This window comes from Gossypium arboreum, chromosome 5, assembly GCF_025698485.1.
Source record: "Gossypium arboreum isolate Shixiya-1 chromosome 5, ASM2569848v2, whole genome shotgun sequence".
Taxonomy (NCBI): domain Eukaryota; kingdom Viridiplantae; phylum Streptophyta; class Magnoliopsida; order Malvales; family Malvaceae; genus Gossypium; species Gossypium arboreum.
Window position 1 is genome coordinate 1,661,760 of NC_069074.1, and position 18,363 is coordinate 1,680,122.

The 18,363-nt window shown below is 30.4% G+C and overlaps 2 long non-coding RNA genes across 2 annotated transcripts; both read right to left on the bottom strand.

The window, feature by feature from the left end:
• Positions 1–8,693: 8,693 nt before the first annotated feature.
• On the bottom strand, positions 8,694–9,163 carry LOC128293032 (uncharacterized). Its single transcript, XR_008283054.1, has 2 exons — positions 9,049–9,163; positions 8,694–8,941 (listed from the first exon to the last, which is right to left on the bottom strand). It is a non-coding gene; the product is annotated as an uncharacterized LOC128293032 (long non-coding RNA).
• Positions 9,164–13,562: 4,399 nt separating this feature from the next.
• Positions 13,563–14,663, bottom strand: LOC128293253 (uncharacterized). The gene is made up of 2 exons (XR_008283403.1): positions 14,597–14,663; positions 13,563–13,791 (listed from the first exon to the last, which is right to left on the bottom strand). It is a non-coding gene; the product is annotated as an uncharacterized LOC128293253 (long non-coding RNA).
• Between the last annotated feature and the right edge of the window lie 3,700 nt (positions 14,664–18,363).

Consider the following 18,363-nt stretch of genomic DNA (forward strand, 5'->3'; position numbering starts at 1 on the left):
AAAAAATACCATTGAAGAGTTCTTTTAAGCTGGTCTCTCATATTTTTACTACATGTAAGCTCAATTCTTGATTATTTCTTGTGATTTTTGTGTTTTTGAGACTTTTACAACTAGGTCCACTTGTTTAATTCATTAGTTTTTTATTTCATGGATAATTTTGAAAGTTTCCATGAATAAGTGCTGAAATTTTATGATGATTTATCATGGAATTGAGGTTTTAATTTTATTATATGATGATTTTGTGAAGAAATTTTTATAGAAATCAATTTTTAGGATCTAATTGTGAAAGTTGTTGGAATTAGGGTTTTGTGATGAAATTTTGAGTGTTAAAGGCTTTAAAGTAGTTTATAATGTCTTGATAAAGTGTTGTTTTAGAGGAATTAGCTCAATCTATGAATAAATTGAGTAGGGACTAAATTGTAAAAATTGAAAAGTTTGGGGTAATAACGTAATTTTAAATATTTAAGGGCATAAATTGTGAAGTGGAATAGAATTGAAATAGATGCTAATGAAGGAATAATTTCATAATTACAGATCAAGAAAACGAAGTGAATCGTGGAAATAAAAAATTGCAAGAATAGTCCCTAAATTTTTACGACTTTTACAAATTAGCCCAGGTAAGTTTATATGGCAAAGTTTAATGTTTTATTATGAAAATTTTATATTTGCTAAGGTATCTTATTGTAGATGTATACTATAAAATTGTATTAATTACTAAATAATGTTTAATTAAAAGTACAAATTAGCTAGAACAATAGTTTTGAGTGCTTTCATTTTATGACCATGATGAATTGACAGAAAAGATGTGATATGTGCACCCGCATAAGACCATATCTGGGCTATGGTATCGGTGCAACGTGATATGTGTTCCCGTATAAGACCATAATTGGGCTATGGCGTCGGTGTGATGTGATAATGTGATTTCGTATAAGACCATATCTGGAATATGGCATCGGTATTATATGTGATCCGTGTAAGACCATGGCAGGGCTATGGCTTCGGTGTGTGATATGTGAGTATGTGCAAGTCCATGGTTTTACCATGGCAATGTGATTGTAAATCACTCAATTCCATTATTATTCTCTAATTTGACAATGCAAGTGAATGAGAATCGGGGCCCAAAGGAGTTAAATCTGTCAATAGCAACATGAAAATTATTCAAATGAGCTTATTAATGAATTTGTGATTTACAGGATGAATTAGTTAACTTAAAAGATATATGTTTGTGTACCATGTTCGGTAAGATTTATATTTTATGCCTATTAGCTTACTAAGCTTTTATAAACTTACTTGTGTATGTTATTTGTTTTGTAGATTGACTTATATACAAATGGAGGATCGGATCTACATCAAGGATCACACTATCCAGATTCATTCTGCTAAATTTTCTTTTTGATTTGTTAATGTAATTGCATAAATGATTAAGTATATAAGTAAGTTGAATATAATATTTGTGTTAGATAATGAAATATACATGTTTTGGCTTGAATTAGTGGATTGGTTGGACTTTATAAGTATATAATTGTGTTTTTATGTAGGAGGTTAGTATGAGGGTGAGAAAAGTGGTTTTAAAGGGCCTATTTTCGTCCACACGGTAAGCCCACGAGCGTGTGATATGACCTTGTGTCCCCTGCATCCTTAAATATGAAGTCAGGATAGTACACGGGCCAAAGACACGGCCATATGTCTTGGTCGTATGCAGGACATGAGTTTTAAGCATGGGCGTGTGTCAAATTGTATGAAAATGGCTTAAAAATGGTGAAAAATCAGTTTACCACACGGCCTAGCCACATGGGCGTGTGCCCAAGCTGTGTGGCCCTCTGATACTTAAGAAATTGCAAGTCAGAATTCCACACGGGCTGGCCACACGGCCATGTGATCCCCACGGGCTGGCCACATGGCCATGTCCCAGGCCACACGGGCGTGTGCCCCTATCTTCAAGGGAAAATTTCTAAAGTTGCCAATTTAATTTCGAACCACTTCCAAAGCATGTATAGGGCCCCATAGGCCCATATTAGGGACTTTATGGTGAAATTTTGAAAAGAACTGATTTGGAATGTAAATTTATGACTCAATTTTGTATAAATGCTAGTATATAAGTTCGGTGATGGATATGGGTTAGGGGTGTTACATCAAATCATCAAGAACAAAACTAAATGCGGAAGCGTACCTGAATCCATGAATTTTTTGAAGTTTTACAGCATCTTGGGGATTTGATCTTCCAAATTAGCACACAACAAATTCAGAGAATATCTGCTCTCTCTTTTCTAATGATGAGATATTAGAAAAGATATCTTGTGTATAATTTGGGAACATAACCCTAATATTTATAACCTTGGCATATTAGTTCTAACCAAATTCTAATTAGCCCGTCATTGATTAGGATTTGATTAGAATTCAATTACTAGAGTATCTATACATATTTGACCCATACTTTATTTAATAATTAAAGCCCAATAAAATTTTAACCAAATTAGATCACTTTTAATTTGGGTTAACCTATCATGATAGTAAATAATAATATGTAATTACCCTTATTATATATGTGATGTCCATATTTTCCAACAATCTCCCACTTGGACCACATATATATACTAATTACTCTATAATTACATGTCATTATATAACCTTATGAACTCAAAATTTTACTATCATATCCAAAAGGTATTCCGATCAATCTCGTCTATTAATTATGTTAACATAGTACCAAGGCGACTTTCGTTACATATATCGTAACTAAATCTATCCATGATCACGTATATTCACACAACCAAATGACATAGATCAAGTATGAATGTGTAGCATGAAAATTACATGTAATATGATCTAAATATGTCTATTTCTAACTGGTTCTCTTTAAACTTAAGTGAGGTCAGTACCAAAATAATAAACATAATGAATAAACTGAATACTTTATTTCTGATCAGAAAATAATCAAATATATAAATGTCTAAAAACAAACATAAAACAAATAAAATATAAACTTCCACTAAATCATGATATCCTCAAACAATTTAACACCCATATGAGCAGTGTGCTTATGAAAGACCTTGGGTGGTAAACATTTTGTGAGCGGATTCGCTATCATGGAGTTTGTCTCAATGTGCTCTATGGATATTTGACCATTTTGCACTCTTTCTTTTACAACTAGGAACTTTATGTCAATATGTTTTGACTTAGATGAACTTCTGTTGTTATTGGAATACAGCACTGCTGACTTATTGTAGCAAAATAATTTTAGTGGTCTTTCTACATTCTCCAAAATGCGCAGCCCTGTAACAATGTTCCGTAACCATATTCCATGGTTTGATGCCTCATAGCATGCTACAAACTCTACTGCCATAGTGCACGAAGCTACAAGTGTCTGTTTGATACTTTTCCAAGATATAGCTCCTCCAACTAACAAGTAAATATTGCCTGATGTAGATTTCCTACTATCTTGGCATCTAGCGAAATCAGAATCAGAATACCCTATGACCTCCAAAATATTTGATCTCTTATAAGTAAGCATGTAATCTTTTGTTCTCTGAAGATATCTCATAAACATTTTGGCTGCTATCTAATGGTTTATAGCAAGGTTGCCTAAATATCTGCCTAACATCCCAACAATGTATGCAATATCCGAACGCGTACAAACTTAAGCATACATTAAACTCCCAATAGCTGATGAATAGGGAATATTTTGCATTTCCTGAATTTCAAGGTTACTTTTTGGGCATTGAGTAAGACTAAATTTGTCCCATTTAGAGATAGGGGTGTCACTTGGTCTACAACTCTGCATGTCAAACCTTTTGAGTACTTTATCGATATAGCTATTTTGTGATAATCCAAGAATACCTCGAGATCGATCTCGATGTATCTGAATTCCTAAAACAAAAGAGCCATCCCAAAGATCTTTTGTAACACCCCCTAACCCCAAACCGTAACCAGAATAGGGTTATAGAGCATTACCAGACCTATCGGACAATTTACATAAAAACCTATGTTCAACCTATCTAAACACATTTAAATATGCTCAAACTTGCTAAATTTAGACATTTTATATATTATCCAATACTCAATTCCAATCACTTATCATATATTATCAATATGATTCAAATTCATACTAAATTAGTCAAGTCCTATTATATACCATTACAAAGCTTAATTCTACTTATTTCAACAATACATTAACAATCCAAAACAACACATACATAAAACATCCTAGATACATGCCATTACCAACTATTAACACGCTTTACCTCATTTAATTCGGGATCGGCCTGGGATGCTGATTCAATGATCTAGCTTTAACTTAACCTGTGCATGGAAACAACCGTACGTTAAGTATGAACCCAGTGGTATTTCTATAATCCGAACACTTAATAAAATAAAAATATAACAAATACTTAAAAATCATATGGCATATACAATTGTATAATTATTCAATTCATAAATAAATCATTTATAACTCATTCGATTTTTATCATCTATTAACCCAATTAGCTTTCGAAAATAAATTCACAATCATTTAAATAGTAATATTTTCCATTCATATGTCTCATTTATACTTCTGTTCACTATTCAATATCAGTAAAAAAAAATTCAGTGTCGATCAATTTTTCAGTTTCATTCAGTAACATTCGATCATTCAATAATAATTAGTTGTTCAATAATATTCAGTCACTCTTTAAAAGTCAGTTATTCAGCAACGATAAATTATTCAGTAATAATCAATTATTTAGTAACAATTTTTTTACGCAGTAGCAGTCAGTACCTTTATTTACCCCTATTAACATGGCTCGGACTTGGACGGATACACAGATCTAACCCACACACCAGGATAGCATACATGTTTAATCGGCCAGAGCCGGAATACACTTTATATAAGATAGCATAAGATAAAGATAACAATAAAGATATGATAAAGATGGTACACAGAGTACCTCGTCGGAAAAAATTGAACGAGAATAATGAAGGTACAGAGTACCTATTCGAATCTAATCCTAACAAGAATAAGATAGTGTCTTATCGACACAAAGTCGGAATATCCCTGAACACTTCCAATCCTATGGCATGCCAACTATATCTGACTTAACCCGATACTGTTAATAGGGTTTCTAATTCATTTTCCAGTTTCCAATCGTTTCACATCTCAACAATCATATTTATATATTCATAATTCGATATAATTCATTTCACTTTTCAATAATAAATATTTAATTTTACAATAATCACATATATCCATATAAATTCAATAAATTTAACACATACCTAAGCAATCCATTTCAATTATATAACACAATAATTCTCACCTCGATTACTATCATAATATTCAATCAATGTTCAACAATAAATAAATAATTTCACTTTTCAATTCTAACCGATATATATTCTAATTCAAATATTCATCTCAAATGAACTTTCTATACACATTAAGTAATAAATTCAATAATTAAATATTAAGTTCGGATTGTAGAAATACAAACCGTGAATTTTTCTCGAGTTTACTCCTCGTCCACCTTTTCTTTTCCTTTCTTCATAGATGCCCCGGGTGTGATGTTAGCTATGAAAAATTAAGATGATTTATACTATTAATACAACACTAATTTATATTAAATAATTGAATTTTTATTCAATTTCTACCTTATTTTCAATTTGATCCTAACTAAGTTCACTTACTTTTCTAACTCAATTCATACTTTATTTCTACTCAATTTTCTATCATATTCAACATAAATATCCAATGTTCATGATAAAACCTTAATTTCAAATTTCTTCCAATTTAGTCCTTCAAACACAAAAGTTATAGCTTACTTTACAATTTAATCCCTTTATCAATTCTAATCAATAATTCTATCAAATAAATCCCTAATTCATCTTTTTGTTCAACATGAACTATGTTCAAAAACCTTAAAACTTCTAAAACTTCAATTTAATTTCATCAAAACTTTGTTCTAAAGCTTTTAAAACATCAAAATTAAGAGAAAATGACTTAATTGACTTACATTTTAAAGCTTAAAACTTCAAATCCCCAGTTTTTTCTTTTCTTTTCTTTTTCTCCTTTCTTTTTTTGCTTTCCCGTTTTGCTTTCTGTTCTTTCTCCTTTTTTTTTTCTTTTGTTTCTTTATTCTTTTATAACATATATATATATATATATTAGTTTATATTAATAATTGTTTTTATAAAATCTATTTGATAACAAATATAATTAATACAATTGTAAAATCATATAATTTACATTTGTCTCTATTTAATTTGTTTACCTCATAAAAATCTCAAATTGTAATTATTTAATTAATAATTATCTTAATAAATATAAATAATAAATATCTATTAACTTAAATAAAAGTAATTAAATAAATATATCACAATTGTACAAATATAATTTTTACACATGTATATTTTTATTACCATACATTTGTCTTTACTTTAATTTATTTCATAATATAATATCAATTTAATAAAATAATATTAATAAATATAAAATATAAAACCATAATAATAAATAATACTAATTTAATATACATTATGCATTTGCCGCCTCACTTAAGACAAATTGTATAATTGTCATTTTGGTCCTTTTTATTTTCTTTTAATCTACAATTAATCTTTCACACTTCATTCAATTTAGTCCTTTTTCCTAATTACTCTTAATTAAGCTAAATTCACTTAATTAACTTTGTAAATATTTTTTAATAAATATTTAAGAGTACGTTTTCCAAAAACAGAGATCCGATAATACACTTTTCGTTAATTATAAATTTCGGGTCATTACATCTTTCATCTCAAAATGCTTAGATAAAAATCTTTTGGTTTCGTGCAATAAGCCTATATCATTAGCGGCAAGCAAAATGTCAGGAACATATAGAACCAGAAATATGTAATTACTCCCATTGAATTTGTGATACACACAATCATCAATAATATTCATCTAAAAACCAAACGAAATAATTATTTGATAAAACTTGTGATACCATTGACGGGAAGCTTGTTTGAGTCCATAGATGGATTTTGTCAATTTGTAAACCATATTCTTTGAGTCTTCCGACTCAAAATTTTTTGGTTGCACCATATAAATTGTTTCTTCAATATCGCCATTAAGAAATGTAGTCTTAACATCCATCTGATGTAACTCAAGATCAAAATGAGCAACAAGTGTTATGATTATCCTGAAGGAGTCTTTCGATGAAACTGGAAAGAAAGTCTCTGTAAAATTAATACCTTCTTTTTAAGTATATCCTTTAGCTACAAGACGCGCCTTGTACTTCTCTACATTCCCATTTGCATCCCTCTTGGTTTTGAAAATCCATTTACAACCAATTGGTTTTGCACCTTCAGGTAATGGGACAAGTTCCCAAACTTCATTTTCTTGCATAGATTTATACTCATCTTTCATGACATCAATCCACTTTTGAGAATTAAAACTTTTCATGGCTTGATAAAAGTTGATTGGATCATCTTCCATCATTCCATTATCATCCTCATGTTCTTGGAGAAATACAATATAATCATCTGGAATAGCATTTCTCCTTTCTCTTATGGACCTCCTTAATGGCACTTGTTCTTGAGGTTGTTGAGTTTGTTTTTCTGGAACAATTACCTCATTTTGAATTGGGAGTTGTTCAACATTGTCTTGTAGAGGTTCTGGATTCATTTATTGATCAATAATAGGTATAAAAACCTGAACATCATCAAAAGTGATGTAGGAATTGAGTTAGAATCCAATTCATCCTCAAAAGCAATGTTTCTAACCTTATTTTCCCCCCTAAACTAAACATCCTCAAAAAATGTTGCAGTTCCCGTCTCAAAAATATTCCTTATTATGGGATCCTACAGAATAATCAATAAAGTAGCTGCTTACTGTTTTGGAGTCCAATTTCTTTTCATGTAGCCTATAATGCCTTGCCTCAGTTGGACATCCCCAAATGTGAAAGTGTTTTAGACTAGACTTTTGACCTGTCCAAAGCTCATAAGATGTTTTTGTAACTGCTTTATTGGGTACTCTATTCAGAATGTAAGCTGTTGTCTTTAATGCTTCTCCTCAGAAGGACTCAAGTAAGGTAGAATGAGTAATCATGCTCCTTACCATGTCCTTAAGAGTTCTGTTTTATCTTTCAACTACACCATTCATACTAGGCGATCCTGGTATGGTGTATTATGGGACAATACCACATTCCTCTAGGAATTTTACAAATGGTCCTGGACATTGTTCACATAAGCTATTATATCTACCATAGTACTCACTACCACGATTAGATCTGACATTTTTAATCCTTTTGTTGAGTTGATTCTCAACTTCAACTTTATAAACTTTAAACATGTCCAATGACTGAGATTTCTCATGAATGAGATATAGGTACCCATAACGTGCGTAAATATCTATGAATGTTATGAAATATTGTTGACTATTCTAGGATACCGTATGGAATGACCCACAAATATCTGTATAAATTAACTCTAAGACGTCTGAAGATCTGTTGGCACCCAATCTCTTAGTTTTGGTCTGTTTTCCCTTAATGCAATCGACATAGACATCAAAGTCTGTGAAGTTAAGGGACTCTAAAATGCCATCAGACACAAGGTGTTCAACTCTAACTTTTGAGATATAACCTAAGCACTTACGCCATAATGATGTTGAATTTTCCTTATTTAATTTGCGTTTAATACAACATGATTCCACATGCAAGGTTTCATTATAGGTTCCAATAACATTTGAATTTAAAGACAAATTAAATTGATTGTTTCTGAATAAACAATAATATCCAAATTTGTCCAACGAATAAACATAAACTAAATTCCGTCTAAATGACGGTACAATAAAAGCTTCTTTTAAATCCAAATAAAAACCAGTTCCTAATAACAACCTAAAATGCCCAATCGCTTCCACTTATACCGATTTTTCATCGCCCACAAAGATGTGTCTTTCATCATCACTTGGCATTCGGTAACTCAGGCAACCCTGCATAAAAACACTTATGTGAGTAGTAGCACCAGAATATATCCACTAAGTGTTTCTAGGTACTGAAGCTAAATTAATCTCGGAATAGACCAAATTAAGAATTATACCTTTCTTTGCACGCCAAGCATGATATTTGGTACAATATTTCTTTACGTGTCTAGACTTGTTACAAAAGAAGCAACTCTCTGTAGCTTATTGTTGTTTCTTTTGAGCTGGACCCTTAGCATGTAACAGCTCGGTTTAGACCCTAGTAAGAACAGTGGTTTCGGGACCACGAATCTGAGTCAGAAAAATATTTTAATATTATTTTTCTATGTTTAAAGTATGTGAATTGATATGTGTGAAATTTTCGTATGAAAATTTTTGTAACACCCCCTACCCGTATTCCGAGCCTAGAATAGGGTATGAGGCATTACCAAACTTAATATGATCAATCATGTAAAAAAAATCAGCCATAAATTTTTTCTAAATTAAAAACTTTCATACATATGTTTAACATCCCTTATATAGGCCTACGGGGCCCAAAGCATACATTCAGGGTGATTCGGGACCAAACCGTAAACATATGAAACTTTTGCAACACTTAGAAAATTTTCACACTTTGGAGAGTCACACGCTCGTGTTTTCAACCCGTGTAACTCTCTGTTTATAACTTCATCACTCTTGTCAGTCGTACACTTTATATAAATAACAAGAAACGTGTATGGGCTTAATTCTCATTCAATTTCTCATATATATACACAATTTCACGTTATGTAATCATACAACATATATCAACCATATCTCTGTAATCTAAATATATTTTCATAACAACTTATCTTGATTTCGACTATTTCATATTTAAGCTTAAATAACCAAAGTATTTGAAATATCATCTTTATGCAAATAGTACACCTGAGGTATATAATTCTATAATTATGAATAAACACATTTATCAAACATTTTCCATATTCATATATCAATGTCTCATGTCTCCATATATCAATAACCGTCATTTTCATGAATTCCGAGTTCAATTTCATAATTATTTGTCTCGTGTTCAATTTATTCCATATCAGAATTTTATTCATTAATTATCAATACATATGGACAGTACATTCAAGATGAACAATTATATAATCACAAATGAATTCATTTATCAACCAAGTTCTATACTCGTATCTTATCAATTCGTACTTCCTTGTATCACATTGTAATACCCCTACCCGTATTCATTGCCGGAATAGGATACGAGGCATTACCGGTGTAACGTCCCCTAACCCTATACCGTCACTGGAACAGGGTTACGAGATATTACCAGTCAATACAGTCCAATTTCGGTCATTAATTAAAATAAATATTCACACACATCCTAGTTTTAAGATGTCGTCCCTTTAATGGGCCCTCGCGGTCCAATATGAACAGTAAATTCAATTCGAGACTAATTTAGAATCACTACGAATTTTTAGTAAATTTCAAAATTCATACTACATACCATTGCCAACCATAATTTACTCATTTCATCAATACTTTTACAACCTAAATGACTCTCATTAAACATCCCGGTACATGCCATTATCAATACTCAACATACTTTACCTTAATGAATTCGGGATCGTCTTGGGATCTTGATTCAATGTACTATCTTTACTTAACTGCATGCGAAACAAACCGTCTGCGAGTATGGTATACTCAATGGTATTTCTATAATCCGAACAATTAATAATATAACAAATACTTAAGATCATAATAATAATTACAATTATTCAATTATTTATTCATAGATAAATTTCAACTACTTACCATATAAATTTTATACAGTTCATATAATAAACACAATAACATAATTGTTCAATTCTTAAATAAATCCATTACTATTTACTCCGTTCTTTCACTTACTATTCGGTATAGCTTTCCTTTATTTACTCACAATTCAATATCATTAAACTATATTAAACTATATACTTATCAATCATATTCCATTTTAATTCATTTCAATAACAGTCAATTTCATTTATATCGTATCAACTTACTATCCCTGATAGCTTTCAGTATATACATATGATTCATATATCTCAAATCACATTTCAATTCATCAAGTGGCATCATATATCATCAATTCGAACTCCAATCATTTCATGAACCTTTGGTTTATTTTTTCAATTTCATATCTAAATTTTCAATTCTCAATTCAATTTCTCATTTCTTTTCAATAGCTTGATCAATCAAATTTATTCGATTTATCTTTCACTTATTTACCCCTATTAACAAACCCGGACTTTGACAGATACACGGATTCCAACCCAAACACACCAGTACGGCACATTGTGCCTAAAACGATACATAGTACCTGATCAGTAGACGACACATAAAGTGCCTAAAACGACACACGAGGTGCCTGATACGACACATGAGGTGCCTGATACGACACACGAGGTGCCTGAAATACGACACATAAAGTGCCTGATTGATAAAGCCGGCAAATCCCGTACACTTCCAGATCCTATGGCATGCCAATTATATCCTACTCAGCCCGACTAGTTAATAGGGTATTTCATTCACTTTCTCAATTTAATAATTCTTTCATCAATATACCATTCTGATAATCACATATATTCACCCATTTTCACAATTCATACAATTTCATTCAATTCAACAATATATTTCAATTATTCACATTAATTCATAATTCAATACAATTCAATTCACTTTTCAATATCAAATATTCAAATATCACAATCTCATATATTCATATCAATTTCCTCATATTTCCAATCAATATATTTTTTCAATAAAATATTCATTCAATATTCAAATTTCTACATAAATCATATATATTATATAATTCAATCAATATAAATTCAATCAAAATAATTTCAATCAATATAAATTTAATAAATTCATCGCATACCAAAATCAATCCATTCCAACTGTAAAACATCATAATTCTAACACTAACAATTGTCATATGTATATAAATATAACAAATAATAACTAAGTTCGGATTATAGAAATACAAACCGTAATTTTCGAGCTAACTCCCGTTGACTTTGTCTTGTCCTTTCTTAGCCGATATTTCTGGTACCACATTGACTACGAAATTAATACAATTCATAATCATTAATACATTACTAATTCATATCTTGAGTTACAGAATTCTAAATTAAGATCCGCTAATTTTTCCTGAAATTAGACTCACAAATCTTGTTACAATAAAATTTTCAGAATTTTTGGTTTAGCCATTAAGTACAGTTTATTCTTTAAATTCACCCCTATTCTGTTGTCTGACAGTTTCGTCCCTTCTTCACTAAAAATTAATTATCTCACAGTACAGAACTCGGATAATATTCCCGTTGATTTCTCCTGAAAATAGACTCATTAGGGATTCTAAGCATATAACTTTAAGCCTCTAATTATTTTTTTTCAATTTTTGGTGATTTTCCAAATTCAGAACAGGGGAACCCGAATTCATTCTGACCTTGTCTCACAAAATTCATTATATCTCATAATTTACAATTCAATTGCTTATATCGTTTCTTCTATAAGAAACTAGACTCAATAAGCTTTAATTTCATATTTTATTCATCTTCTAATTCGATTTCTATGATTTTTTTATAATTTTTCAAAGTTAGACTACTGCTGCTGTCTAAAACAGTTTTAATGCAAAATGTTGATTTACTTTAATTTCAATTTAATCCTAATTAAATTCTCTTACCTTTCTATCTTAATTCATTCTTTATTTCTATTCAAATTTTGTCCAAACTCATACTTAACTATTAAATTTCCAGCATATTTTCATAATTTCAAATTTATTTCCATTTAATCCCTAAAACTCAAAACTTATAGCTTAGTTTACGATTCAATCCTTTATTCAATTCCAATCAAAATTTCTATCAAATAAACCCCCAATTCCATCTTTTTATTCAACATGAACCAAACTTAGAAATCTAATGACTTTCAAAATTTCTACTTAAAACAAGTACTATTTATCTCTAGGATTCCAAAAAAACTCAAAACTCATAAGAAAATGGGCTAAATTGACTTACCAAATTAACTTGGAACCTTTAAAACCTTATTTTCCCTTTTTCTTTTCTTTCTTTCTTTCTCCCCTGTTTCTTCTCTGTTTGGTTTCCTGCTATTCTGTTTACTTCCTTCTTTTTATTCTTTTGTTTCTTTCCTTTATTTCCTTTTTATTTACTTTACTTTTAATAATAATAATTTAATATATATTTTAACACATAAAAATCTCAGATTTTTATGTTTATGCCGCCTCACTTAGGACAAATGGCATAATTTCCATTTTGGTCCTCTTCATTTTCTTTTAATCTATAATTTAACTTTCATCCTTTATTCAATTTAGTCCTTTTTCTTAATTACTCTTAATTAAATTAAATTCACTTAATTAAACTCTAATTAACCACTCATTTTACTTCGTAAATATTTTTAATAAATATTTACGAATCCGTTTTTCAGAAATGGAGACCCAAAAATACACTTTTTCGGTAACGGTAAAATTCGGGTCGTTACAACCGGAGTTTACGAATTAATTTTTTTTATATTCAATATAGCCCCTTTATAAATATCTAACCTTCCCTGCAATATTAAATCGAGACCAATCCATATCAACCAAATCAATTCAACATATTTTCAAGATAAATTCATGCATATTTATAAGATAACGTCATCACATATCTAAAACCAGGTTTGTTAACCATACTAATGGCTAATTTTACATTCATTTCACGTTAACATTTACTTTGTTAGCTTATACATGCCATTGATTTCCAAAATAAAGTTTCTTTATATACCGAAATCTTGAGGTTGGCAGTGTGATGTGTCTCCGACCAAATCCGACCTCCGAGCTCTTAACACTACAAAACAGGGAAAAAGGAAACGGGGTAAGCACTTTGTGCTTAGTAAGCTCATGTAACAAGAATTATACTTACCTAATATTTTCAATACAATATAATAAACATTCATATATCCATTCAATGCATTACTACCCTAACATGCACAAACTCAACATTCAAGTTAGTACAATAATTTTCATGTATCAATAATATATATACCATGATTGATGAGCTCGTCAATACCACGATTTCCATTTCCTTGTTATTTTTCCATATTTATCCCGTTGAATTTATCAGAATTTCGATGGATTTTCAGAGGTACACATTTATTGTACAATTCCGGGTCCGTCAATTCATATTCATGTGCGCACATATCCATTTCAGAGAGCACACTCCATGAACCTCAACCTTGCAATGGATTACCGTCGAGCTAAATCCCGCAATATAAACTCATAGAGTATTGTCGGGATTACCATCCCGGCTAAATCCTCAGAACGACAATTACTCTAATGAGCTTGGATCTGAATTACCAGTCGAGCTAAATTCAGACCCTAATTCGGATTACCCGTCCGGCTAAATCCATTTTACACATATTCTTCAGAGGGCTATATCAGATAGGATCACCCATCCGGGCTAGATCCTTTTACCGTCAATTCCTTTTCGAGAGATCCATCGAATTTTCCTTTCATTCAAATGGGATTTCTTCCCATTTTATCAAATATATCAATGTTTCATAAATTTCCATATAATGAACATTCAAATCATATTCATATCAAAACATGCATTTCAAGCATTTAAGAATATAATTCAAGTTACACGAACTTACCTTGATACTTGTTTGTAAACAGTAAAAATCTACTAATCCCGAACTTTTTCCTTTCCTCGATCTAGCTTCGTATTTGAATCTTTCGGATCTAAATAAATAAATTTAATTATTAATTTAATACATTTCATGTTCATATGCAACATTCTCTATAATTCAACTATTATTTATAGTTCATTCAAAGCTGTCTACTTGAGTCATAGTCACTAAATTATTTATAACTTGAGCTACTGAACTCCAAATTAAGATCCGTTAATTTTCCCTGAAACTAGACTCATATATATTTTTACCATAAAATTTTCATAATTTTTGGTTTATCCAATAAGTACAGTTTATTCTTTAAAGTCACCCTTGTTCTGCTGTCGACATTTCTAACCCTTCTTCACTAAAAATTAATTATATCTTCATACAAAATTCAAATGATGTTCTTGTTTCTTTCTCTTAAAAAATATACTCATTAAGGATTCTATACATATAAATTTAAGCCCCTAATTGTTTTTCTTCAATTTTTTATGATTTTTCAAAGTCAGAACAGGGGAAACCGAATTCATTCTGACCTTGTCTCACAAAATTCATTATATCTCAAAATTTACAAATCCATTACTTACACTATTTCTTTTATGAGAAACTAGACTCAATAAGCTTTAATTTAATATTTTTTTCATCTTCTAATTCGATTTATACAATTTATAGTGATTTTTTCAAAGTTAGTCTACTGCTGCTGTCCAAACTGTTTTTGTGCAAGCTGTTTATTACCATTTTTCCCCTAAGCTTTTAATAAATGATAATTTTGTCCCTACTCAATTAGCCTCTCAATTGAACTGATTTTTCTCAATTAACATTTTATTCTATCACCTTAAACTAGTTTACAACCTTTAGGAATCAGAATTTCAGCAATAGACTTTAATTCCAAGCATTTTCACAACTAGGTCCTAAAAATCAATTTCTATTGAAATTACCTAATAAAATCATCTCATAAACAAATTAAAGCTTTAATTTCATTCTATTTCATCATAATATTAAGCACTCAACCATGGTGACCTTCAATTTCATCCATGAAATAAAAAACTAATGAATTTAATAGTAGGACCTAGTTGTAAAAGTCTTAGAAACACAAAAATTACAAGAAAAAGGTAAGGATTAACTTACTTGGTACAAAAAGTATGGAATACCAGCTTAGAGAACCCTCCTATGGCGTTTTTAGCTGCTGGAATTGAAGAGAAATGAAGAGAAATCTAGATATTTCCTATTTAGTCCTAGCTTTATTTAGTTAATTTTGCAATATTCCAATTTTACCATTAATTTATCAATTTTTCTGCTGATTTCATACCCTTGTCGTCCAGCCCAAATAACTTTTGGGTCTAATTTCCATTTAAATCCTTTCTCATTAGACTCTTAAGCTATTTAATCATTCTAGCAACTTTTATACCTATTACAATTTAGTCCATTTCATTTAATTGACTACCCAAACATTAAAATTTCCTAACGAAATTTTAATACCACATTACTAACATTTCATAAATATTTATAAAATTATTTTCGACTTGGTTTTACGAGATAGAGGTCCCGATACCTTGTTTTTACCCAATTTCTTCAATAATTTCTTTTTCTAACTAACCACTAAATCGGTAAAATTTTTCTATCAATATTTTCATACGATTTTCCTATCATATCAATTTTCATTCAAAAATATTGAAATAAATTTCTCTTTAAATCGGATTTGTGGTTACGAAACCACTGTTCCGATAACTTTGAATTTAGGCCATTACACACATAATTCCATGTAACACTTACCAAACTTTGTCAAATTAGTGAATGTCTTACGGAATTGAGTACTTCGTTTTCTCGATGCCATAGTTCAACTATGGTCTTACACATCTTCACATAATGATGCCATAGCCCAGCTATGGTCTTACACATATTCATATATCGATGCCATAGCCCAGCTATGGTCTTACACGAATCACATATCTCACTGATGCCATATCCCAGATATGGTATTATACAGTAGCATATATCACACCGATGCCATATCCCAGATATGGTCTTATACGGAAATCACTTGTCACTTGTCACTTGTAGCCAAAGCTACCACTATTCACTGATCAGGTAGCCGAAGCTACCATTTTTCACTGATCAGGTAGCCGGAGCTGCCACTTTTCACTGATCAGGTAGCAGAAGCTACCACTTTTCACTGATTAAGTAGCTGAAGCTACCACTTTTCACTTGTCATTTATCATTGATCAGATAAGTGTAGCCGAAGCTATCACTTATCACTTTCACTTTTCCTTGATCAGATAAATGTAGCCGAAGCTATCACTTATCACTTGTTGCCATGGTCCAACCATGGTCTTTTCCTTCAATTCATCTTTTCACTGAACTGAAATGCTCAATTTGATCATTTATTCAATTTTCATGCTTTTACATTATTCACGATTTTATCATCAATACATATGAAATAACACATCATGAAATTCATAAAATTAATAAATAATCACTAAAATTTAGCCATATAAACTCACAATTCAATTTTTGTATTGTAACGATAATCATAATTTCATAATAAATATACCAAATAAAACATTATATCATTTCTAATCCAACACTTATCAATTATAATCGGGCATGTGATCAATTTATACACAAGTCATTCATATATTTTTGTATATTTTCCTCCTCCTCCTCTCCATCCACATCCTTAGTATAAACAACACACTTGTAGGTAACATTATCCATAATTTTCACTATCTACTTATGTGAATATTCAAGCTGTCCATCTGTGTCATAGTCACTAAATTATTTTTATCTTGAGATACAGAACTCCAAATTAAGATCCATAAAATTTCCCAGAAACTAAACTCATATGTCTTCTTACCATAAAAATTTCATAATTTTTGGTTGGGCCAATTAATATAGTTTATTCATTGAAGTCTCCACTGTTCTGCTGTCCAACAGTTCCGACCCTTCTTCACTAAAAATTAATTATCTTCTTGTATAAGATTCGAATAATGTCCTCGTTTATTTCTCTTGAAAATAGACTCATTCAGGATTCTAAACATATAAATTTAAGCCTCTAATTATTTTTATCCAATTTTTGATGATTTTCCAAATTCAAAACAGGGGAACCCGAAATCATTCTGACCTTGTCTCACAAAAGTTATTGTATCTCATGATTTACAATTCCATTACTTACATAATTTCTTTTATAAGAAACAATACTCAATAAGCTTTAATTTCATATTTTATTCATCCTCTAATTAAATTTCTAAAATTTTTGGTGATTTTTCAAAGTTAAACTACTGCTGCTGCCCAAAACAGTTTTAGTGCAAAATGTTGATTTCTATTTTACCCCAAATTTCACAATTCATACAATTCAGTCCTTGCTCAATTAACCCCTAAATTAAGATAATTTTCTCAATTAATACTTTTTATAGACATTATAAGTTATTTCATAACTATTGAAATTCAGAACTTCCACATAAAACTCTAACTTCAAACTCTTTTACAATTAGGTCCCAAACATTCACTTTCTATTCAATTCTTTCAATAAAATCAAAATATAAACAATTTAAAGCTCTAATTCCATGCCAAATCATCATATACTTCCAGCACTCATCCATAACAACTTCACAAATTAGACATGGAATCAAAAACTAATGAAATAGTAAGTTGGACCCAATTGTAAAAGTCCAAAAATATAAAAATTTCAAGGAAAAAGCAAGAATTAAACTTACATGAAGCTAGAGTATGAAAACCAGCTTGAACCCTCC